Source organism: Lygodium microphyllum, chromosome 11 (genome assembly GCF_053477565.2).
Source record: "Lygodium microphyllum isolate KBCC chromosome 11, Lygodium_microphyllum_v1.1.10, whole genome shotgun sequence".
Taxonomy (NCBI): domain Eukaryota; kingdom Viridiplantae; phylum Streptophyta; class Polypodiopsida; order Schizaeales; family Lygodiaceae; genus Lygodium; species Lygodium microphyllum.
In genome coordinates this window covers 75721601-75746932 of record NC_141145.1, presented here as the reverse complement: position 1 = coordinate 75746932, position 25332 = coordinate 75721601, and positions in this window count along the sequence as shown.

The following is a 25332-nucleotide window of genomic DNA, read 5'->3' as shown; positions in this document are numbered from 1 at the left end:
GCGGCAATGGCTTTTCCGGTGGGGTGATGTCAGGTTGGTGAACTTTTTCCTCATCATCTGAAGATGATGCTTCCTCCTCCTTAAGGATAGGGATAGCTCTCGGGACAGGTTCATAGTGGACTACTTCTTCGCTTGATGATAAAGTGGAAGACCTTGCCTTCTCCTCCTCCATTGTATGCGGCTCCTCCTTGAACACCACATCACGGCTCGCGATGATCTTCTTTGCCTCTTGGTCATATAACTTGTAAGCCTTCTGCTCATCACTATAACCCAAGAAGATACATTTTCTGCTTTTTGGTTGTAACTTGTTTCTCTTCTCATCTGGAACATGTGCATAACATTCACATCCAAAAATTCTGAAATGTGAAACAGATGGTTTCTTACCAGTGTAAGCCTCATGAGGTGTTTTTCCCTTGAGAGCCTTTGTGTAGCTCCGATTTAGAATGTAGACTGCAGTATTAACAGCTTCAGCCCAAAAATGGTTAGGCAATCCCTTGCCCTTTAGCATGCATCTTGCCATCTCCACAATGGTACGATTCCTGCGTTCCACAACACCATTCTGCTGAGGTGTGTGAGGCGTCGTCAATTGACGCTTGATCCCTTTGCTCTTGCAAAAGCCTTCAAACTCCTTTGAGTTGAACTCACCACCACCATCTGTTCTAAATTTCTTCACACTTTTCCCTGTTTCATTCTCAACAAGTATTAGCCATTCTTTAAACTTACCAAAAGCTTGAGCCTTATCACGAAGGAAGTACACCCACATCTTCCTACTGTAGTCGTCGACAATCAACATAAAATAAGAAGATCCCCCCAAGGCCTGTGTAGGCATCTTACCACACAAGTCAGCATGCACCAACTCTAGAGGAGCATGTGCTCTATTCTTGCTTTCTTGTGGAAATGCCTTTCTCTGTTGCTTGCCCATCATACAAGCTTCACATGGTTCCTTCAATTCAGTTATTGTAGGTAGGTGAGCAACCATACCTTGCTTTTGCATCTCCTTCAATACTGCAAATCCGATGTGTCCAAACCTTTCATGCCAAAGCTTACTTGTGCCCACTCCAGCGGTGGCTGTAAGAGCACTTAGCTCATACAGGTTGTTCCTTCTTTCTCCTTTGCCAACAATTGTGCCAGCACTATCAATAATTTCTGCACCTGTCTTCTTGAACCTCACTTCATGACCAAGATCAGTTATGGCAGCAACTGATAAGAGATTTCTCCTGATTTCGGGAACATACAACACATTTGAAAGCTTTTTGACTTCACCATTTGCAGCAACAAAAGAAATAGTACCTGTGCCCGCAGCAGGGCATTTAGCATCATTTCCAACCGTCACAGTGATGGATTCTTGTAGAGGCTGCATAGAACTGTATAGACCTTTCTTGTTGGTCATGTGACGGGAGGCCCCACTATCCAACACCCAAGAGTCAGTGGTAGATTCTTCTTGCGCCGAGGAGCACACTTCCTCAATGGTCGCCATGAATAATTCCAACTCTGCTTCAGCCGTATTGGCTGTCTCTTTCCCTTTAGTTTTAAGGGTACCATTCTTTTCATCTGCCTTCTTGACACGACAATCTGCAATTGCATGTCCTTTCTTCTTACAATAGAAGCACTCTCCTTGAAACTTCTTCTTGCCGCCCTTTTTCTTTTTGTCACCATCATTTTTGGTGGAGGAAACACCTTTGCCTTTTGCATTGGCAGAGAATGCAGCATCTCCATTGTTGCTTCCTTCTCGGGCTTTCAGCCTCAACTCCTCCTCCATTAATAATGCACAAAACTCCTCAAAAGTCAAAGCTTGAGGTCTCACCTGAGTATTAAGGGCAGTTACTAGTCCATCAAACTTTTGTGGACAAATCCGAAGACACCTCCGAGCTAGCTCTTCGCTAGTCTTTTGTATCCCAGCGCCAGCCATCTGGTCGCGCAGATTCTTAATCCGAGTGATGAATGCTTCAACCGTCTCTCCTTCAGCAAACTTCTCCGCTGCTAGTTGATTCTCCAAGTTTTGAATCCTTGTTTGGTTTCGTGTTTCATACTGACTCCTTAGTACATTCCAAGCCTCTGACGCTTTGGTTGTATGCTGAATCAGAGTCAAAACACTGTCAGAACAGCTTGTAACTAAGGCACACAATGCATCTGCATTCCTTCGTTTCCAAGCTCGTAGAAGATCTGCATTCGGAGGAATCATCACACTAGGATTTGATGGGTCGGGGGTAGGCTGTGGTTCTGCGTCAGTCCCCAGCACAGTCTCCAGAAGCTCATAAGAATCAAGGATAGTTGTAATTTTGAACTTCCACAAGGTGTAGTTTGTACCATCTAACTTGCCTTCGCTGAAGGTTGGTGGACGAATCCTCAGTGTTTGAATAGCCGGTACAGCAGCACCACCTCCTGCACCGCTTCCTGATGCGCCAGAACTGCTTCCCGGAGTCGACATCGTTTCTCTTTGCTGTTGAAGCCTTTGCCTCTTGCACGCTCTCCGATCTCTAGAGCCCCCTGGGCTCTGATACCATGTAAAATATTACACGGCGCAGCGAACAGAATCTGAGAAAGAGATAGAGAGTACACAACAGATAAGAGGAGAATCAGTAAAATTCTTTAACTCCAAACAACTGATACAAAGATGGCTCTGTCCACCCGTGCGCTTCCACTAAATGAAGCTTAGATGGCGATCTAGACAGAAGATAGGTGAAGAGCTTAAGGCTAGCTGGAACAACAACTCTGACTGGATGAAAGATGAGTGTAAGATGGCTGCGAAGGGGTTTAGCTTTTATAGCCCGCGAAGGTCGTTAGGTCGGCCTGCTGACCGACCTACCACATGAGCCTCCACTAGTCGGCCAGGGAATATTCCAGGGAATATTCCCTTTACCATCGGGCCGGGGGCGCTGCCCCCGGACCCCCGCCAGGGGGGCCGCTGGCCCCCCTGGGACCCCCCAGCCAAGGGCCGCTTCCGCGGCCCCCCGGACCCCACAATAGGGGCCCCTTTTAACTCCCTTACCACGCAACTCAATGCAATGTGCCTCGAGTTGCTACCAGCTTAACCACTCCGTCTAACCCAAAGATTAGACCCACAACAGTCACCTTTTTGCCATCCGGTCACATAGACCTCATCTGATATACAAGTCTGGACTCAACCAATGTCCGGGCTCACATTTGGCTTCTCCTCATAATGGGGGCCTTACAACTTTGAGCACCATGGATCATTGGTAGCACCTAATGAGGGTGGGGCATTGATCATATCTAACAGGCAGTGGCCTGATGGACTATGGCGGCGATCTCCTCGGCTACAGCGGTAGTCTCTCCCCTTCCTCTTCCTTCGTTTTTCCCTGCACGGCAGCCTCCTCCTTATTGTGCCCCTGCTCTCCCTCTTCTCTCCTCAGCACGGCGTAGGTGGACAGGCGACGGCAACAGCAGAGTCATTCCGTCCTCCCTCTCCCTCCCTTCCTTATGCAACAGGGGGGGTCATATAGCCCAAGGGGGGGGATGGTAGCCACCACGTGGCTTATGCATGCCATTCCCTCCTCATGCATTCCCTACACCACTCTACCTTAGGCCATTCCTCCCCACACTCCCTCTCCTCGAGCCATGCATCGGCTAGAGGAAGGGATAATTATTAAAAAATTTGACTTAAATTTCATCATTATCCCAATTGCCCCTTCAAAAGGGGTGTTCTTCCGTGGCTATGCGGTCTTAAACCCCTGACCTCAATCGCTCAATGCGGAGGCCTAATTTTTGTGTGTGCAGGGTATAGATTAAGCTGCCAATAATTACGATGTGGGAGATAACCTTGCACAGGTTTTACACGGTGTGCGAGGAGTCAAGCTCAATAATATTTTTGAGCGAAAATATTACAACCTCACTGAAGAGAACAAGTGACAATCAAGGCATGTCTCGACAAACTGTGAGATATCTCTGTACATTCCTCTCCACCAATAGTGCTCTTTAATCTTTTCATAGGTTTCCTAAATAGCTTAATGTCGAGCCTAGAGACTTTCATGAAATTCTTTCATGATCCACACCTATGAATCTCTATCAGAGACAACTCTCAATGGCTATGCTCCTCACTTTCATGGATGCTTCCAAAGTAGCCCACTTCGCAAGAAGAAACCATAAGCTTTTCTCCTGATCTTCTTGAATTCTGCAAAATCAAGAATCCAAATGAGATAAAATACACAAGCTCCAAGAAACCTACGAACCTCCAAAGAAGAAGAGAAATCCTATACAATCTTCTCTATGGCATCAACCTTCGTAGGAGAAGGCTTCCTGCCATAATATCCACACATATGTCCAACAATCAAAACTTCTCTGGCTCCAAAAATAGACTTCAACCTCGACAAGGTTGAATTCACTTCCTCTTGTCTGCAAAGAATCCTCTTAACATCTTTGATATGTGTAGCCACAAAGAATCTATATCAATGATCATCTAAAGTCTCATCCTTCTCTTTTTCCAAACAATCTTTAATAAGCAGATCATCAATGAAAGGCATGGTAAGTTTTGGAATAAAATCTCTTAAGATCTTGTTCATCCCATTCATCATATGGGCAACCGAATTAGTAGCTCATTGTGGAAGCGTACACATCTGCACAAGGCCTAAACGTGTCTTCATCATGGTCAAATCTCTGCTCTCAATGGCAAGTTGGAACTGGTCATATCCAGAATAAAGATCACCAAGTGAGTAGATAGCACGTCTAGCAAAAGCCTCTACAAACTAATCCACAATAAGTCCTGCACCAACATTTCGAATAGTGACCCTATTCACTCATTGTAAGTCTTGTGTGAATCTGAGTGTCCCATTCTTCTTAGGAACTGTGAACCATCTTGAAATATGGAACTGAAGATCGCTCTAGAGTCCCCATACCGATCCGCTCATTCAAAAGCTCTACCAATTTTGGCAAGTGAGTCCTAGGTACAGGAATAGGCCATAGATTCCAAGGGACATGTGGAATGGTAAAAATAGCCATAGGCATCACAACCCTAGGATCAATACATCCAATCTCATGTGGGAAAAAAGCAAAAGCTTTCCCATATTTGAACAACATCTCTTCAAAACATCTCACCTCTTCTAGAAGTAGAAAATATTTAGTCCCAATCTTCATCTCTTTTAGTGTCTCAGCTAAAAACGTGTGACCAATACTGGCATGATCTTGTAAAGGAGGTTGCATAGCAACTCTCCCAATAATCTCATCACTATCTAAAGGTAGGGGTCTTACAACTAGTCTAACCTTCTTGTTAGCTGTCTTATATTTTGTCTGAACTATGGCTTCTTTGCTACAACCTATAAATTTCAGCCCATGTTGTAAAAACACTGCTAACACAAATTTTGTTGTGTATAAACATCACCATCCAACTCTTTTTGCTAAAATATGTCAAAAATAATTCTTTTTGTTGAGAAATCTCAGCACCCAAATTCTCTTGAAGCATGAAATCAACAATTTCTCAATACATTACCAGAGAATGGACCTAGTAAGATATATGAAAACTCTTGATTATCAGTCTTTAGCAATGCTGAAAGATCTTCCATAGTATTTGAGCATGAAAGCCCACCATAGAGACCATCTACCCTGTCTTCTTCCTATAAAAGGCATGCAAGCTTCAATTCTTTTTCTTTTCTCTTCACATATTGCTTGGAATATCTAGGCATATAAAAAATATGCTAATAATACAAAGTACTTTCAGTGGATACACCATAAACACATGAGGAAAAGATGCTGCTGCCAGGAGACAAGAGCTTTCCCTGACTCGTACCACTATTGTCTCCTGCTAGAATAGGGGAATCCCTCAAGGAATCCTTATTCCACTGATGGTCAATGATACAAACGGTCATGAAATGGACAACCCTATTTCCATCTTTACTTCGGATCCGTGCATAAGAAAACCCATCATCCATAACCTTATTCTCAATCTGAGACTCACCAATAAATGGCTACCCCAAAGTAATAGGATAAGAACAAGATTTCTGTATAAAGAAATGATAAGACTCACCCACATCTCCAATAGAAATCTTCAAGTTCCGACAAGTAGCATACAAATCTTCTGTAGTGTTTTTGGCGGCACGCATGCAATAACCATGATCCACATCAACTAGCCATCTTCCACTATCATATAAACCTCCTCCTATGACATTAATCTCGGAGCCATGATCCAAAAAAGCAACACAAGGAGTCTCTATCTCACCAAGATTGACTACAGTCTCCATAGTTACTAATAACGTTAATAATAACATTAATGTTAACATCAATGATAATGTTAATGGATATCATCTTACTCTCATCGCACTACAACTTTTTCTTATTTTTCTTTATTTGAGAAAATTCTATCTGCTCTGAGAGGAAATGGTGAAGGCATCCTTGCCTCAAAAAGACAATGAGATGCACCTTTAATATTATCATCTTCATGTGCTACCATTTTGATTAAGAAGACCATATTTAGAAATCCCTGCCTACCTTGTTTGTGTGATGAGGATCATTTTTCACGACTTATGTAACCAATAAAATGTTGTTAGCACCTCCTCTCTTGGGGGAGGTAGCAAAGTGGTTTCAACCACTTAAAGTGAGAAAAACAAAAGTGTGTGTATTCTTGATAATGTTTGTCCAAGGTTCATCCATGAGTATAAAACACTCTTCCATAACACAAAGTGCAATGGTAATGCACATCTCCATAGATATCAAGAAGGGCCTTTGTCGAAGGTATAAGTAATCCCGATAAGGTTTTTCAATACTGAATGTATCTTTTTACAATGTGGTAAGTTGTTTTACCATGCAAGCAAGATACATGATATCAATGCTCACATTGAACACAAACAACATACTTCTTGTAGAGCTTGTTTTATGTTGATTGGTATTACAGAAAGAACATGGACACTTTAGCAAAAACTGATCTCCTTTCAGGAAATCTTGTATCTCTAAGCAAGATGTGTAATAGGTAAAGGGACAATGGTCACATCATAGCAAGTCTCCACCATCTTCACAAAGAATGCAAGTGTCAGATGTAGCAATACTCCACTTAAATGTCCATGATATGAGTGGATGAATTCTTTTGTAGGCTACTAAATGTTGAACCAATTTCACATATAGAGAGACATATTATTTGCACTGGCAACATCTGAATAGCAAGTCACATGGGGAAAGTCCATAGCCAAGCTGATCTTTTCCTTGGATCCTTGAGTCTTCAAAACGGATACCTTCATATAAACCTATTTTTCCATGCAATGTGCCCTATCAAGAATGTGCTTTGGAAGAGAATTATGTGCCCAATCATTCATGCGGTTTGCAAATTAAAATCCATGCATTGTAATCACTCAAATGATGCTTCTACACAAAATTTTATGAATGCATTGAAAAGAATGTGCCTAGCGTAACTATATGTGCTCGTGTGTCATGCAAAATGCAAACAAAAGACACACACAACGGAAAATAAATTCCTAATGAGGTTGTCTAATGTGTTCAAACTTTTGGCGAAAAACTCTGCCCTCAGGTTTGCAATGGTGGATGTGCAATATCATGACAATGAGATGGGAACATTGCATCCACATCACCATAGTACACACTTGAGCCACCCTCTCTAGAACTCGTATGAAAGCAAGGAGTGCAACATCATGACAATGAGATGGGAACATTGCATCCATATCACCATAGTACACACTTGAGCCACCCTCTCTAGAACTCATATGAAAGCAAGGAGTAGCAATCGACTATGGGATCAAAACATCTATATGTCTATAGCACCCCCAAAACCACCCCTAGAATAAGAAGGAGAGGAATCCTAGAGCTCTTAGAGGCATCCACTACAACCACCACCTTTATTGGTCAAGCCATATGTTTTTCAATCTCCCTCTACAACCAACCCCTAGAGCATTGACTCCACTTACTAGAGATCAACATGTCAAAGCATATAGAGATAGAACTCACAAAATATCCGGATGACAATTGACACAACTCTTGGTCTATTATACTGATGAAGCACTGGAGCATGTAGAGGTAGAACTCATAAAACACCCAAAGGAAAATCGACACAACTCTTGGTCTATTATATCCCTGAAGTGTGTCATTTGATCCAAATAGATACATCTGAAGATTTCTTGCAACTTCTCATCTTTGTACCCTCAACTCATCTTGCTCTATGGATGGTCTAATCTCTATATCTCTCTTCCTATCTCCATGTCTCTTTCTCTTCCTCTCTCTCATTCTCTATCGCCCTTTCTCCCCCTCTCTATTTCTCTCTCCATGTCTCTCTCTCTCTCCCTCTCTATCTGTTTCTAACTCACTCTCTCTTCTTATCCATATCCCTCTCTGTACCTTTATTTCCTTTATTTGCACTCTCCCTTCCTATTTCTTAATCTCTATCCTTTCCTCTCCCTCTCTCTCTCTATCTCTTCCTATTTCCATGTCTCTATCTCTCCTACCCTATCACCTTCTACCTCTCCCTACCTCTATCACTTTCCCTATCCCTCTATCGCTTTATCTATATATATCTCTGTCTCCATCTCTCTCTCTATCCCTTTCCATCTCCCTCTACCCCACTCTATTTCTCTCTCACTATCTCGATGTATCTCTTTGTCTCTCTCTCTCCATCCCTATCTCCTTTCTCTAACTCCCTAAATATCTATTTTTCTCTTTCTACCTCTCTCTATTTCTCATTCTCCCACCCTCTATTTATCTCTCACTATGTCTATGTCCTTCTCTCTCCTTCCCTATCTTCTTTTTCTCCTCCCTCTATTTCTCTATCACTATCTCCATGTCTCTCTCTCTCTCTCTCTCTCTTCCTCCCTATCTCCTTTCTATGACTCCCTCTATCCCTTTCTCTATTTCTACATCTCTCTAACTCTATCCCTTCTCTCTCTCCACTCTCTCTCTATCTCTCTCTTCTCCCATCCCTCTCTCTCTATCTCTATTTTTCTCTCCCTCCCTTTGTCTCTAATTATTATTCTCTCTCCCTTCCTAGCCCCTCTCTATTTATGTCCACCCCTCTCTCTCTCTTTATTTTTATCTCTTCCTCCGTAGCCTCTATCTATTTATCTCTCCCTCCCCCTCCCTCTCTCTATTTTTTCTTCTTTTCATTTATCTCTCCATCCCCATATTTCTCTCTATCCGTTCCTCATCTTTATCTCTCCCTTTCTAGCCTCTCTCTATTTCTCTCTCCTCCCTTTCTCTATTTCTCTCTCTTCTCCCTCTCTCTCTATTTTTCTCTCTACCTTTGCATCCCTATCTTTTTCTAGACTCTCTTTATGTATTTTTTCCTTCCTCCATCTCTTCGTTTTCTCTTCTTTTTTTTAATTCCTCCCTCTCTCTATCTAATGTTCCTCCCTCCTCTTTATCTCTATCTTTCCCTCCATTTCCCTTTTTTCTTTCTCTCACTCTATTTCTCTTTCTTTTTATTTCGCTCCCTCTCTTTATTTCCATCATTTTATTTATTTCTTCATCCCTCTATTTCTCTCTCCTTCCCTTCCTCTATTTCTCTCTCTTCCTCCCCCTCCCTTTCTTTAGTTATGTCTCTCTATCTCTACCTCCATAAATATATATATATACATATATAAATTTATTCTTTTCTCTCAAAATCTCCCTCCCTCTATTTTTTTCCCAACCTTTTCTTTATTTTTGTCTATCCCTTCCCCCTTTTTCTATCCCTCTTTGTTTTTAACTCTCTCTCTTTCTATTCCTCTCTCAATGTTTTGTTGGTAGTCATTTGTGTCTTGTGTGCTTATCTCCTACCTATGAGCCTTTTCAAAAAAGGACATTACAAGATCTAAAATTGTACTTTTTTATCATTTTATGTGTTTTAGAAATTTAGATAGAGAGAATATTAGTGCATATCTTTTTGTGCATTTTTGGTTAGTTTTTAGGGATTTGACTACATCTAGGATTTTTTCTCTTTTTCACCTCTATATAGATAGCACACCCTCATTATCCATTATCCATCCTTAATTATTTGTGATCAACCAACCCTCCTCCTTCTCTCATCCCCTTACTACCATTAACATGTAGAGCCATGTGTTGGGGCTGACTATTGCAACCTTGTACCTTCAGTCATTATAGTCACATGGGTCCTTCTCTCTTCTATGTTCTGTCTTTGTGTCCTCCTCTCCATGTTCCCTTTCCTCTTTCCCTTGCGCACTCTCACATGATATTAGAGCAACCCATGGGAGCTTGAGATCATAGAAGAGAAGTTGCTGTCCATGACAAAACTTACCCAGAACACAATATTAGTGAGTTTGGAGATCTCCCAATTCCCATTTTTTGAATACTAAAAAGGTGGCACCCAGATAACATGCCCATAAATTTCTTAAAACCATATGGTGTGACCTATCATTGGAAAGCGCTTGAAAAATGAAATCTATTGAGCTATAGAGCGCTCGATTTGGAGTTATAGTGTTCAACTTATGACAAGTTCAATGATTTGACCACATGTCCCAAACTTATGGGAAATTCCCATATTCCCCAATATGGTGTTCCAGCATCATCTCTAGATGTTGTAGACCTTGTGCTTGTAGTCAAACATGCTATGATGGCCTATTTATAGTCCTTTTAAGGCTAGATTTTCCAAGGTAGATTTGTATTTTGCTCCTAGATAGCCTCTACTAGGCTAGATACCACCATTACTACATTTGCGCGACATCAAATAGGTTGGGTGGCCATTCTATTAGCTAGGTGACACCAAAAATCTCAGGTAAGTTACTAATGAATATATGTGTGCATCAGTGGGTTCAAAATAAGGTATTTTTAAAATACCATTTTCATACATTTTGTACATATAGAAGGGTGTAATGTAAAGGGGTTGTTTGTAGATTGAATAGAAAAGGATTATGTTTTGATTAAGAAAAAATCACACATAAGGATATTTGTAAATAGACCTTGAGCACATGTGATGTAGAGGATATACATATAATAACTTTCCCTCAGGGGGGGTTGGTCAACAATATGTACCTCTAGCACGTGAGTTCAAAATAAGAGTATTTAATATCCCTTGAATCTACATATTTATAAATACAAAAGGGTGAAAATTAAGGCCTAAAAGGTAACCTACAAAAGGGTGTAATATTTCCACAGAAAAAATATTATTACTAGACCGACTTCCTGCATACTGAGTGAAACCCATACAAAAGATTATCTTCAGTGCCGGTAGCTAATCTATATCTGCACGTGAGAGATGGAGAACTCCGTCTTGGAAAATAAGGCCGTGGATTCAAACCCACATAGCCACGGGGAAACATCCTCTTGGGAGGAGGTTAAGAGGATAATGTTGGAATAAAATTCAATTATTTATTTATTTATTTCCTTCTCCCCTAGCTAATGCACAGCTGGAGGAGACGGAGTGTGGAGAGATGGCTAGTAGGGTTGCATTTGGAAGGGACGAGGGAAGAGGGCCATGCAAGGGGCCACGTGGGGGGAGGTCGCCTCTCCTCCCTGGACTATAAAAACACACCCTTAGGGGGGGGGGGGGGTGGAATAAGGGAGAGGCTGTGACAGCTGCACAAGGACATCGTGGGAGAGGAGGGTGCCGAGAAGCTATGTTGGCTGTCGCTGGCTACAGAAGAGCCGCTGCCTGTGACTGAGGCCGCTACTACCATTGCCGTGCTGGAGGGAGCCGCCAACTGAGAACGCCACCAGCTTCGCCAAAGCTACCATCACCACCATCTCCTGACACGGTAATCTTTCCCCCCGACGTCAGTACCACCATTTTCCCCCTTTTTGCCACGAAATTATCATTTTTCTCCTTTTTTTTCCCACGTAGCCTTGCACACACCCCCCAGAAGCTTCTTAGAAGCTTCTAAGGGGGCTTCTCTAAGTCCCCCCTTCCCATTGGATCTCCATAAGTCCATATTACCCCTAGGATTTAAAGCCCCCTTTCCACCAATCATCTTTACCCCCTTGAGCTTCGAAGAGGAAGCCTATAAGGCCTTCCCATTAGTTCCCCAATAAGCCGTTTTTGGGACTTTGAAGGAGAGGAAGCTACAAAGCCCTTCCCACCAATCATCCCTAGTTTGGGATTTGAAAAGAAGAGGAGAAAGCCTATAAACTCCCTTCTCACTAGATCCCCCAATAAGCCCATCCTTACCCCTGGGTCTTTGTGGAAAAGAAGAGGGCTTCCTTAGACCCCCTCCCCACTAGATTCCACATAAGTCCATTCCTACCCCTTTTTCCCTTGGAATTTCAAGGAGAAGAATAGCTCTCAAGCCTCCATTGCCGCAAGGGCCTTCATAAGAACCATAAGGCCTTCCAAAGCCAAATTCCGCAAGTCGGTACGGCTCTTCTGTCAAGGAGCCGTATCTCAAAGGGAATTGCACGTACGAAGGAGAGGGCCAAAGATCATAAGGCTGCAAACCAAGGCAAGTAATTCAAATCTGCAAAGGCTAACCGGAGGTCGTATTCACGATGGCCCCTAAAAAGTCACAAGGCGCAACCGCAGGAGGATCATCTCCTTATATTCATGTGGATATTTCACCGAACCCACAAGTCCAGGTTTTCTTCCTATTTTTGATTTACATCAAAGTATTGGAATTATGTATGGTTAATTCATGGGATTAGGATGCACTTATGCTTGTCAAATCCACCTAGTTTCATGCGAATGAATTACATTGGCTATTTCTAAAAGAAGTAACTCGCGATTGAAGATTGTTCATTTGTAATTTTCAATGGAATGAACAAAAAAGAACATAAGGTGTCTATGCATATTGCTTTTGTGCATTGCAAAGTAGTGAATCTAGAGCAACTAATGACTATCATTACAAAGTCGAGATTATTGTAGTACACCTTTGTTTATGCATGAAAAGATTAAATTGCATGTCGCAATTTTAGACAAATCTTCTTCTAATGATTCATTAAAAAGAAGTCGTTATCAACCATAGGAAATTGCAAGGCATGGAAAAGATTCTAAGGGCTGCATGAAGTAGGTTAACTCTAGCTTCAATTGGCATAAATATCATTTAACTGCATAGTAGTTAGGAAAGGTTGCATAATGGCCATTTGTCGTATGAATAATTTTCATTCAGAAATGTAGTTAGGGAAAGGCTGCATGGTTCATTTTAACATAAAACCTTAAAATATTAGTGGCATAAATCGTGAATGCATGTCCAAGTAGAATCAATGGAAATTATGCCATAACTTAACATGTGTTTTGGTCTTAACAAGAAGAGTTAGGGATTAGGAATCTAGTCGTACGTAGAGGCAATGAATCACGTGCTTACGTGAATTGTAATGTAATGCAACTAGCTTTTCCCCTCTTTGATCAAGACAACATCTTTAGGAATGGTTCGTACTTGTCGTAAGACAAGTAAATTAGTTTACCCAAAACACCTAAACCGCAAAGGATTCGCATAGGATGGTTAAATCTATACACTATACCCCAAGTGCTAACTAGGGTTTAGCACGTTAAGGACTTGATCTAGTTTCGCACTTGTTTCCAAGTCGAAACCCACATACCCAAAGGTCCTGCCCACATTCACGGAATGTAGGGACAATTGGACATACTTGCAAGAAATGATCTAGGGTTTCTACCCTAAGGATCACTCGTTAAAAATATGAAACCCGGATTGAGTTGGAACCCTAGGACCGAACGATGTCGGCCTAGTGCAATCGGGAATGGATTGGATATGAAGACACCCTAAACCCTGTTTCTTATCTAATCATGATTCCGTGATTAGAAGACTCTATTCGATAGGTGAAATAATCCCATGGATGAGATGCGACACTTGTGCATCAAGTTGCAACATCGCATGATCTTGTGGTTTGATTACAAAAGAATGGCCAAATTCCTTGGAATGAGATTGGCAGATTCTTGCGCAAGTTTAACTCGCAAGAGGATGAGTAGTCATCCTGTTATAAAATTTCCAAGATAAGGGAATTTGGTATTTGCTTGGAAGCAGAGGACCAATCAATAATTTGGAGCAATATATTCGCCATGATTTACTATTAATAGAACTTAAGGTATTGGTTAAGTTGGGTTAATAGGGTACGGCCCTAACCCAAGGACATAAGGGATTAACAAACAAACCCTTGGGGATCTTGCCAAGTCGCAATTGATCCCGGATCGAATGCTGGATGAATTCGCAGAGAATGATTCACTCCTTAGCAGTTGGCCAAATAACGACCACTGGAAATGATTGGAGAGCACTGTTTGCTTTGTTTGCTTAAGGAACTAAAGGATGAAAAGATATCTAATGCTTCAGGTTGAAGGCCTGAAGGGAGAGGCAGCCTCAGTTACCCCCAACTGTCTGCTTGACCCTAACCAAGGGGGTTGTTAGCCACGCTGGGAAGGTAGACCGAACCGCCACAAGATGTCTCTCCGTTGAGCGCTTCTTGGAGCAGGAGGATGCTTGGGTGCCAAGGGGGGCTCTGGCCGTAAATCCCTTGCCTTCTGGGTCCTGCACAAGAGGCCAACCTAACTCGGGATTGGATCTCGAGGCCGGCATACTAGTCTACGGACAGAATCTTCGATTAGTAATCCATGTGGATTATGGATAGCCTTCGGGCGGATTATGGATAAGCCTGCGGGCTCAACTTTATGAATGTATTCCAAAGATAAATATAATAACCTGTCGAAAAGAAACTTGTTTGAAATTTCTTTTCTATGTCAAGTGCTAAGATTACGTGAAGGAATCGATGTCTAACGGGCTAATTAAGGAAGCTGGTTGATGCATGTCCAACTAAATGTGGTAGGTAATTAGACAACTAAAGAAACCCTGAGGAAAGTGCGGTGGATGTGGCCATGGGTCCGTCCTACGGATAGGTGGTCCCGGTTGGCCGGGAACTTTTCTCAATCATAATGGATAGCAAGAAGATATTCTCAAAGGCAATGTATAGCAAGGGTGTCGACCTAGAGTCTAGGCTATAATAATCCCAATTTATGCTATTTTAGGGGAACATAATGGGACTATGCCTTATGGTAGATAGGTCTAGCCTTGCATCCCTCTCGTTTTCCATTCTCCTTGAACCAAGTGCAGCGTGAATCCGCTTCAGCCTTGGCATTTCTGCGTAAGGTAGTTCGCTCGAGGCTCGACGCTAGTTGCTGTTTAGGAAATGACCATTAGAGAAAACCGAGAATCAGGTCGGTCCTAAGTGGAAACGGCCAGAATACTTCCACTATGTGGCAGACGCGGAAAGTCCTGGATCGCAAACCCCGTAACCTTCCATGGGAGTGCGGGACGGAGCTTTCTAGACCTTCTTTCTGATGGACTGCTAAGACGTGTCCTGAAGGGAACAGGTGGACACGTTACAGTTGGTATCATAGTGAACCAATGAAGGATTTATTTTTTTAGAAATATTAATAAGAAGAAGTAAAGAAAATGTTGCTGTTCAGAACATTTGCTTACTTTCGATGTTGTCTTGCAGAATTATGAAGCATGGAACGGGTTCTTAGTGTTCCGAGTCATGTTTATGACCGCGATGCATTCCCGGGATTATCGACAAAGGATCGATATGATAAACATCCTAGACCGTATTTATAATCCATCGCCTTTGTATGTGGAACGGAGATGGACGGGTGACTCAGCAATCTACTATATAGCTTCCCACTAGTTTGTGTACCTTCGAACCAACCTAAAGAGGATCAAGTTGTTGGAGAACCTGAAGATCGTGAAGCTGTTCATTTTTGTGGAGGCTCACGTAAACTCAACTTTACATATCGAAGGTCAGAGGGTTGAGCTGAACTCATATGTATATGAGGAAGTGACCCGCGTAATCCCCGCCGATAGGATCAAGATGTTGGGATGCTACGAGAAGAATGGGTACCAAAGGAAAGGATACCCTAATCTTTCGATGACTTACCGATTCCTGAAGATCCATGATGTAAAACCATACTATTATCCAGTTCCCGTAGCTAAATGTAACACAACATTATTCTCCCCGAACTAAATGTAACACTTGCTCCATTATCCCATGAAATATTGTATTCTGAAAGGGCTATGCCCATATAAATGGAATAAGTCTTCTTTTTATCAATGTCTATCTTGTCTATGAGAATTAATAAAAAGTTAAGTGGCTAGGTTCTTGGTTGATAGTTGAATTGGGTATGAAATATAAATCATAACTATTAGTGAGTTAAAATGTTAAGAATCCTCTATCCAGAAACAACCCCAGGTACAGATGCCCAGTTCGCCCCTACATCAACTACTGCCGTGATCCAGAAGAAGAATTTTCTTCTCAAGCAGATCAAGCCACTAGAATTTGACGAGAAAGGTAGGACTGTCCAAGCGGATGCTGAGATTTGGATAGAGTCCATGGAAGATTACTTTGAAGCAACCGGTACTGCATCCACTAACCAGGCTATGCTTGCCAAGATAAAGCTCACCGGTGAAGCCAGGCTTTGGTGGAAGCAATGGTGCAGAGATCAAGGGATCTCAGAGGGATCCGTTACGTGGGAAAAGCTAAAGAAAGCTGTGCAAGGAAGATACTTACCACCTGCGTATTGCACATAGAAAATGAATGAGTTCTACAAGCTAAAACAACTGGGACTCACTCTTGATGCATACTGCTCAAAATTCGTCTCACTTCTAAAGTATGCACCACAGACAGACATGACATAGTAGGTGTCGAACTTTTTGTTGGTTTAAACCCACCAGTGAATACCTGCCTTGAATCTATGCACCCAATAGATTTACATGACACACTCATTCGATCTGCGTCCATAATTCAGGAGGTGAAAGCTAGGCCAAGAAGTAACAAAACTTGGTCTTATAATGACCAGAGCAGAGGAGCATATAGGCCCCAAGTGAAGAGAGTTCAAGGTCAAAACCGGGGACAAAGAAAGAAAGCAAGGAGTAATAATGTCAACAACTTTGTCCCTACCCAAAGCAATGGTCAAAATCTCCGTTGTTTCCACTGCAACAAGCCCAGTCATTTCAAGAGGCAATGTCCCAAGCTTGGCAAAGGACATCGTCAACCACCTTTCCAAGGAACTGGCCGTGGCCAGGGAGCCGCCACCTGAGACAGAGGAAGAACCGCCTGTGTTGCTAACAGGGAAATGTGCAAAGAAGAAGATCCGACCATGGAAGCAAAGTTTGAAAGGGTGACAGTCTATGCCGCTCTTCATAGGAAAGGCCCAAATTGCCAGTTTTCGGTGATTCAAACACCATCGGACTATCAAGGTAAAGGTTTCAAAACCTTGATTGATTGTGGCAGTACACATTCCTTTATCTCACCAGCTTGTGCAAGAAGATTAGGAATAGCCACAATAGAAGCACCTACCTTACTTGTGGAATTAGCAAATGGTTATGAGGTCACTTATACCAGGAAAACTGCTAAGGTGGACTTTCTGGGAGGAAAGACGACTTCGATCAAATTCAAGGTCATGAACCTAAGTATCCATGAGTGTTTACTCGGAATGGATTGGCTTAAACCTAAGGATGCCCACATTCGTTGTGGAAAGGACCAAGTTTCCTTTCAAAACTCTGAAGGGGAATTGGTCACAACTAAAGGTGAGGCTGGAAAGCTGAAAAATTCAATTGGCCAAAGCGTCTCGGATCATAAAGGGAGTTAGAAAGGGACTACCTATCTACTTGATTAAGCTCAATAAGTTAGATCAGAGGTAGGAGTCTAGTGAAGGACCTTCATGGCTAAAGGAGTATGTGGACGTATTTCATGAAGAGTTGACAGAACTCCCGCCTCAAAGAGAGGTGGATCATGAGATCAAGCTAGTGCCAGGAGCTGCCCCAATTGCAAAGAGACCTTATAGGATGTCCATCCCAGAAGCAATTGAGCTGAAGGAGCAACTCAAGCAACTACTAGATCAGGGCTACATCTTTCCTAGAAGTTCACCATGGGGAGCTCCAGTGCTATTCCAAAAAAGAAAGATGGAACGCTTCGACTCTGTATTGATTATAGAGGGTTGAATCAATCAACTGTTAAGAACAAGTACCCTATTCCTAGAATAGATGAGCTTCTTGATCGTCTTCAAGGTGCAAAGATCTTCTCCAAGATTGATCTCAGGCCTTGTTACTAGTAGATAAGAATCAAGGAAGAAGATATCCCAAAGACGGCCTTCAACACAAGATATGGACACTTTGAGTTCTTAGTTATGTCATTCGAGCTCATGAATGTGCCTGCCACCTTCAACAGGTTAATGCAGGATATCTTTAGGCCATATCTTGATGAGTTCGTACTCGTCTTCTTTGATGACACTTTAGTCTATTCTAAAAAGGAAGAAGATCATGAACCCCAGCTTCCAATTATCCTTGAGACAATGAGGGCACACAAGCTCTATGCTAAGATGAAGAAGTATCCATTCTTTAAATGTCAGATTGAAAATCTAGGATTCATCGTATGAGCGGAAGGAATCTCAGTGGATCCATCCAGAGATGTTCTAGAATGGCCAATACCAACAACTATCAAAGAAATACGCATTTTTCTTGAATTGACAGGATGGTATAGGGTCTTCATAAAAAACTATGCTTTGATTGTAGTACCTCTGACGGACTTACTGAAGAAGCAAACATCCATTGCATGGTTAGCTGCCGAACAATCTAGCTTTGATAGATTAAAGCAAAGTTTGGTATCAAAACCTATACTAAAACTTTCAGATCTCAGTAAGGAGTTCGAAGTAGTAACTGATGCTAGCACGCTTGCCTTAGGATGTGTGCTCATGCAAGAAGGCCATCCTATAGCATACTCTTCAAGAAAACTCAAGAGTCATGAGAAGAATTATGCTACCCATGATCTAGAACTGTTAGCTGTCATCCATGCTCTAAAGCTTTGAAGACATCCTAGCTACACCAAGACTCTCAATACGATTAGGAAGAGCTACTATTGGGAGAGGCTTAAAGGTGACATTCTCAAATATGTCACTGAGTGTTTGTCTTGTCAACGTATCAAGGCCGAACCTCGAGGGGTCACTCATGAATATATGTATATATAACATGAGTTCAAAATAAGGGGTTTTTAAAACACCAGTTATATACATTCTTTACATACAGAAGGGTGTCATATAAAGGGGTTACTTATAGATTGAATAGAAAATGGTTGTGTTTTATTTAAGAAAAGTTCACATAATAGGATATTTATAAATAGACCATGAATGCACGTTATATAGAGGATATATATATAGTGAGCCCCCCGAGGGCCGAACATGTCAAAATGCCATGGAAGTTGCAACCACTTGACATTTCCCAAATGAAATGAAAATTCATGAGTATGGACTTTGTTGTTGGCCTACCCCAAGTTCAGGGAGGATACAACTCCATCATGGTTGTGGTTGACATGCTTACTAAGGTTGCACACCTTATTCCAGTTAAGACAAACTATAAAGCCTCGAACATTGCAAGGTTGTTTATCAAGGAGATATTCAAACTACATGGGTTGCCCAGAAGAATCATTAGTGATCGTGATTCTCTCTTCACATCACACTTCTGGAGAGCTATCTTTGAAGCCATTGGGACTCAACTCTATTTTAGTATAGCTTACCATCCCCAAACTGATGGCCAAACGGAGCGAGTCAATCAAGTCATCGAGGATATGCTAAGAGCACACTGCTGCCATGAACCAAAAAGGTGGATTCAATACTTGCCCTTGGTTGAGTTTGCCGATAATGCTTCTTACCAACAAAGCATTCAGATGGCCCCTTTTCAAGCATTGTATGGGCATGACTGTTGAAGTCCCCTAAACTTCTCAGATCCAACCTTGAGGGTTGAAGCTTCAAGGTAGATGTTGGAAGAGATGGATGACCAAGTAAAGTCAATAAGACAGGACATCCAAGCCGCCAAGGATAGACAGAAGGCATACGTGGATTTGAAGCATCAAGATAGAACCTTCGAGGAAGGAGACATGGTCTTCATTCGCGTACGACCAAAGAAGAGCTCTCTATCCTTAGGAGATTGCAAGAAGCTAATTCCAAGGTATTGTGGACCATACAAGATCCTCAAGTGCCTAGGACCCAATGCTTATAGACTGCAAGAAGCTAAGTCCAAGGTATTGTGGACCATACAAGATCCTCAAGTGCCTAGGACCCAATGCTTATAGACTGCAACTCCCTGAGAACCTAAAGGTTCATAATGTATTCCATATCAACCTATTGAAGAAGTATGTACCTAATCCTAGCCATGTACTTAATGACCAACAAGTTGTAATGCCTAGCCAAGGAGTCCTTAAGCTACAGCCTGATAGAATCTTAGATGTTAGGGAGAGACAACTGAGATCCAGAACCTTAAGAGAATGCCTCATCCAGTGGAAAGATTATGCCAAGGAGGATGCCACTTGGATGGATGAAAGCACTCTCAACCAACAATATTCCCAGTTCATCTCGAGATGAGGACATCTCGATTCCTCCAAGGGGGAGAGAATGTAATATTTCCACGAAAAAAATATTATTACTAGACTGACTTCCCGCATACCAAGTGAAACTTGTGCAAAAGATTATCTTCAGTGTCGACAGCTAATCTATATCCGCATGCGAGAGATGGAGAAATCCATCTTTGAAAATAAGGCCGGGGATTCAAAACCGCATAGCCACGGGGAAACATCATCTTGGCCAGAGGTTAAGAGGATAATGTTGGAATAAAATTCAATTTTTTTAAAAAAGTATTTCCTTCTCCCCTAGCCGATGCATGGCTGGAGGAGAGGAAGTATGGAGAGATGGCTAGTAGGGCTGCATTTGGAAGGGAGGAGGGAAGAGGGCTATCAAGGGGCCACCTGGGGGGAGGTCGCCTCTCCCCCTGGACTATAAAAACACCCCCTTAGGGGGGGTATGGAGCCGCTCCTACCATCATCCTCCTGGAGGAAGCCACCAGCTGAGAACGCTGCCAGCTTCGCCAAAGCTACCAATGCCACCATCTCCTGACACACGAATCTTTCCCTCGGATGTCAGTACCACCATTTTCCCACTTTTTTCCATGACATTATCATTTTTTCTGATTATTTTGCCACGTAGCCTTGCACACACCCCCCAGAAGCTTCTTAGAAGCTTCTAAGGGGGCTTCTCTAAGCCCCCCTTCCCATTGGATCTCCATAAGTCCGTATTACCCCGGGATTTAAAGCCCCCTTCCCACCAATCATCTTAACACCCCCCCCCCCCCCAAGCTTCGAAGAGGAAGCCTGTACGGCCTTCCCATTCATTCCCCAATAAGCCGTTTTCGAGACTTTGAAGGAGAGAAAGCTACAAAGCCCTTCCCACCAATCATCCCTAGTTCGGGATTTGAAAAGAAGAGGAGAAAGCCTATAAAATTCCTTTCTTACTAGATCCCCCAATAAGCCCATCCTTACCCCCGAGTCTTTGTCGAAAAGAAGAGGGCTTCCTTAGACCCCCTCCCCACTGGATTCCACATAAGTCCATTTCTACCCCTTTTTCCCTTGGAATTTCAAGGAGAAGAATAGCTCTCAAGCCTCCGTTGCCGCAAGGGCCTTCACAAGAACCATAAGGCCTTCCAAAGCCAAATTTTGCAAGTCGGTACTTCTGTCAAGGAGCCATACCTCAAAGGGAATTGCGCGTACAAAGGAGACGACCAAAGATCATAAGGCTGCAAACCAAGGCAAGTAATTCAAATATGCAAAGACTAACGAGAGGTTGAATTCACGATGGCCCCTAAAAAGTCACAAGGTGCAACCGTAGGAGGATCATCTCCTAATATTCATGTGGATAGTTCACTGAACCCACAAGTCCAGGTTTTCTTCCTATTTTTGATTACGTCGAAGTATTGCAATTATGCATGGTTAATTCATGGAATTAGGATGCACTTATGCTTGTTAAGTCCACCTAGTTTCATGCGAATGAATTACATTCGCTATTTTTAAAAGAAGTAACTCACGATTGAAGATTGGTCATTTGTATTTTTCAATGGAATGAACCAAAAAGAACATAAGGTGTCTATGCATTTTTAGCAAGTTGCTTTTGTGCATTGCAAAGTAACGAATCTAGAACAACTAATGAATATCATTACAAAGTCGAGATTATTGTAGTACACCTTTGATTATGCATGAAAAGATTAAATCGCATGTCGCAATTTTAGACAAATCTTCTTCGTAATGATTCATTAAAAAGAAGTCGCTATCAACCATAGGAAATTGCAAGGCATGGAAAAGATTCTAAGGGCTGCATGAAGTAGGTTAACTCTAGTTTTAATTGGTATAAATATCATTGAAGTGTGTAGTAGTTAGGAAAGGTTGCATAATGCCCATTTGTCCTACGAATAATTTTCATTCTGAAATGTAGTTAGGGAAAGGCTGCATGGTTCGTTTTAACATAAAACCTCAAAAGCCTAGTGGCATAAATCGTGAATGCATGTCCTAGTAGAATCAATGGAAATTATGCCGTAACTTAACATGTGTTTTGGTCTTAACAAGAAGAGTTAGGGATTGCGAATCTAGTCATACGTAGAGGCAATGAATCGCGTGCTTATATGAATTGTAATGTAATGCAACTAGTTTTTCCCCTCTTTGATCAAGACAACATCTTTAGGAATGGTTCGTCCTTATCGTAAGACAAGTAAATTGGTTTACCCAAAACACCTAAACCGCAAAGGATTCACGTAAGATGGTTAAATCTATACAATATATCCCAAGTGCTAACTAGGGTTTAGCACGTTGAGGACTTGACCTAGTTTCGCACTTGTTGCCAAGTCGAAACCCTCATACCCAAAGGTCTTGCCCACATTCACGGAATGTAGGGACAATTGGACCTACTTGAAAGAAACGATCTAGGGTTTCTACCCTAAGGATCACTCATTAAAAAGATGAAACTCCAATTGAGTTGGAACCCTAGGACCGAATGATGTCGGCCTAGTGCAATCGGGAATGGATTGGATATGAAGACACCCTAAACCCTGTTTCTTATCTAATCATGATTCCATGATTAGAAGATGCCGTTCAATGGGTGAAATAGTCCCATGGATTAGATGCGACACTTGTGCATAAAGTTGCAACGTCGCATGATCTTGTGGTTTGATCACAAGAGAATGGCCAAATTCCTCAAAATGAGATTGGCAGATTCTTGTGCAAGTTTAACTCACAAGAGGATGAGTAGTCATCCTGTTATAAAATTGCCAAGATAAGGGAATTAGGTATTTGCTTGGAAGCAAAGAACCAATCAATAATTTGGAGCAACATATTCACCATAATTTACTGGTAATAGAACTTAAGGTATTGATTAAGTTAGGTTAATAGGGTACGGCCCTAACCCAAGGACATAAGGGATTAAAGAACAAACCCTTGGGGATCTTGCCAAGTCGCAATTGATTCCAGATCAAATGCTGGATGCATTATGAGAGAAGGATTCACTCCTTAGCAGTTGGCCAAATAATGACCACTAGAAATGACTATGCTTGTAACAGTTTAGAGAGCACAGTTTGCTTTGTTTGCTCAAGGAACTAAAGAATGAAAAGATATTTAATGCTTCAGGTTGAAGGCCTGAAGGGAGAGGTAGCCTCAGTTACCCCCGACTGTCTGCTTGACCCTAACCAAGGGGGTTGTTAGCCGCACCAGGAAGGTGGACCGAACCCACCGCGAGAGGTCTCTTCGATGAGCGCTATTGGAGCATGAGGATGCTTGGGTGCCAGGGGGGCTCTGGCCGTAAATCCCTTGCCTTCCGGGCCCTACACAAGACGCCAACGTGACTCGGGTTTGGATCTTTAGGCCTGCATACTAGTCTACGGGTAGAATCTTGGATTAGTAATCCCTGTGGATTATGGATAGCCTTCGGGTGGATTATGGATAAGCCTACAGGCTGGACTTTATGAATGTATTCCAAAGATAAATATGATAACCTATTGAAAAGAAACTTTTTGAAATTGCTTTTCTATGCAAGTGCTAAGATTACATGAAGGAACCGGTGTCTAACAGGCTAATTAAGGAAGCTGCTTGATGCATGTCCAACTAAATGTGGTAGGTAATTAGACAACTAAAGCAACCCTGAGGAAAGTGCGGTGGATGTGGCCATGGGTCCGTCCTACGGATGGGTGGTCCCGGTTGGCTGGGAATTTTTCTCAATCATAATGGACAGCAATGAGATATTCTCAAAGGAAATTAATAGCAAGGGCATCGACCCAGAGTCTAGGCTATAATAATCTGTAACATGTCCCCTAGTATCATCCAAGACACGTCTTAGCAGTCCATCGGAAAGGATGTCTAGAAAGCTCCACCCGTCATTCCCATGGAATGTTACGGGTTTTGCAATCTAGTTCTTTCCGCGTCTGCTACGTAGCCGAAGTATCTTGGCCGTTCCCACTTAGGATCGACCGGAATTAGGGTTTTCCTAATGGGTCACTAGCTAACAACAACTAGCGTCAGACCCGAGCGAACTACTTTACGCAGAAACGCCAGGTCCGAAGCGGATTCATGCTGCACTTGGTTCAAGGAGAATGGGAAATGAGAGGGATGCAAAGCTCAACCTCTCTGCCATAAGGCATAGTCCCATTCCGTTCCCCTAAAACAACGTAAATCGGTAAAACGTAACTCTAGGTCATCGTTCTCGTTATTCATTTTGATGATGATGATCATTCCGCTGCTCCTCGAGATTTTTGAGAAAAGTTCCCGGCTAACCGGGACCACCCAACCGTAGGACGGCCCATGGCCCATCCTCCGCACTTTCCTCGGTTTGTTTTAGTTATGTAATTATCTAACACATTAATTTGACATATAACAATCAGCTTCTTTAATTAATCTTGTTTAAGCACTGGTTCCTTCACGTAATCTTATCACGTGACATATAAAAACAATATCAAGCAAGTTCTTTTAACATCTCATCATTTTATCTTTGAATTACAAGAAGTTCTGCCCGTAGGCTTGTCCATAATCTGCCTGGAGGCTAACAAGTAGTCTCCAGGGATTACTATTCCAAGCTTCCGCCCGTCAACTAGTATGCGAGCCTTGGGATCCAATCCCGAGTCGTGTTAGCCCCTTGTGCAGGACCTGGAAGGCGAGGGATTTACGGCCAGAGCCCCCCTGGCACCCAAGCGTCCTCCTGCTCCAAGTAGAACTCAACGAAGAGACCTCTCGCGGCGGGTTCGGTCCACGTTCCCGGCGCAGTCAAACAACCCCCTTGGTTAGGGTCAAGCAGGCAGTCGAGGGTAACTGAAGCTGCCTCTCCCTTCAGGCTTTTAACCTGAAGTATAGATACTTATTTAATTTGTAATTCATAAATCAAACAGAGCCTAAAATCTTTAGCAAGCACAAACATTTCCATTAACCAACCCAGTTGTATGGCAAACTGCTAAAGAAGTGTTATTTCCTTTTTGAGTGTATCAACAGTCGTTCTCAAGATGTCTTGTAACTTGGCAAGATCCCTTATATTCGAATGTAGGGTATACCTAGCTTGGTTAACCCTAAGGTACCTTAGATATGCTAGTTTCTATTTTACAACTTTCCTTATTTTGAAGGATATCCAAAAACTACGTCTTTTTGCAAGATAACTTGCGTAAGGACCTGCCG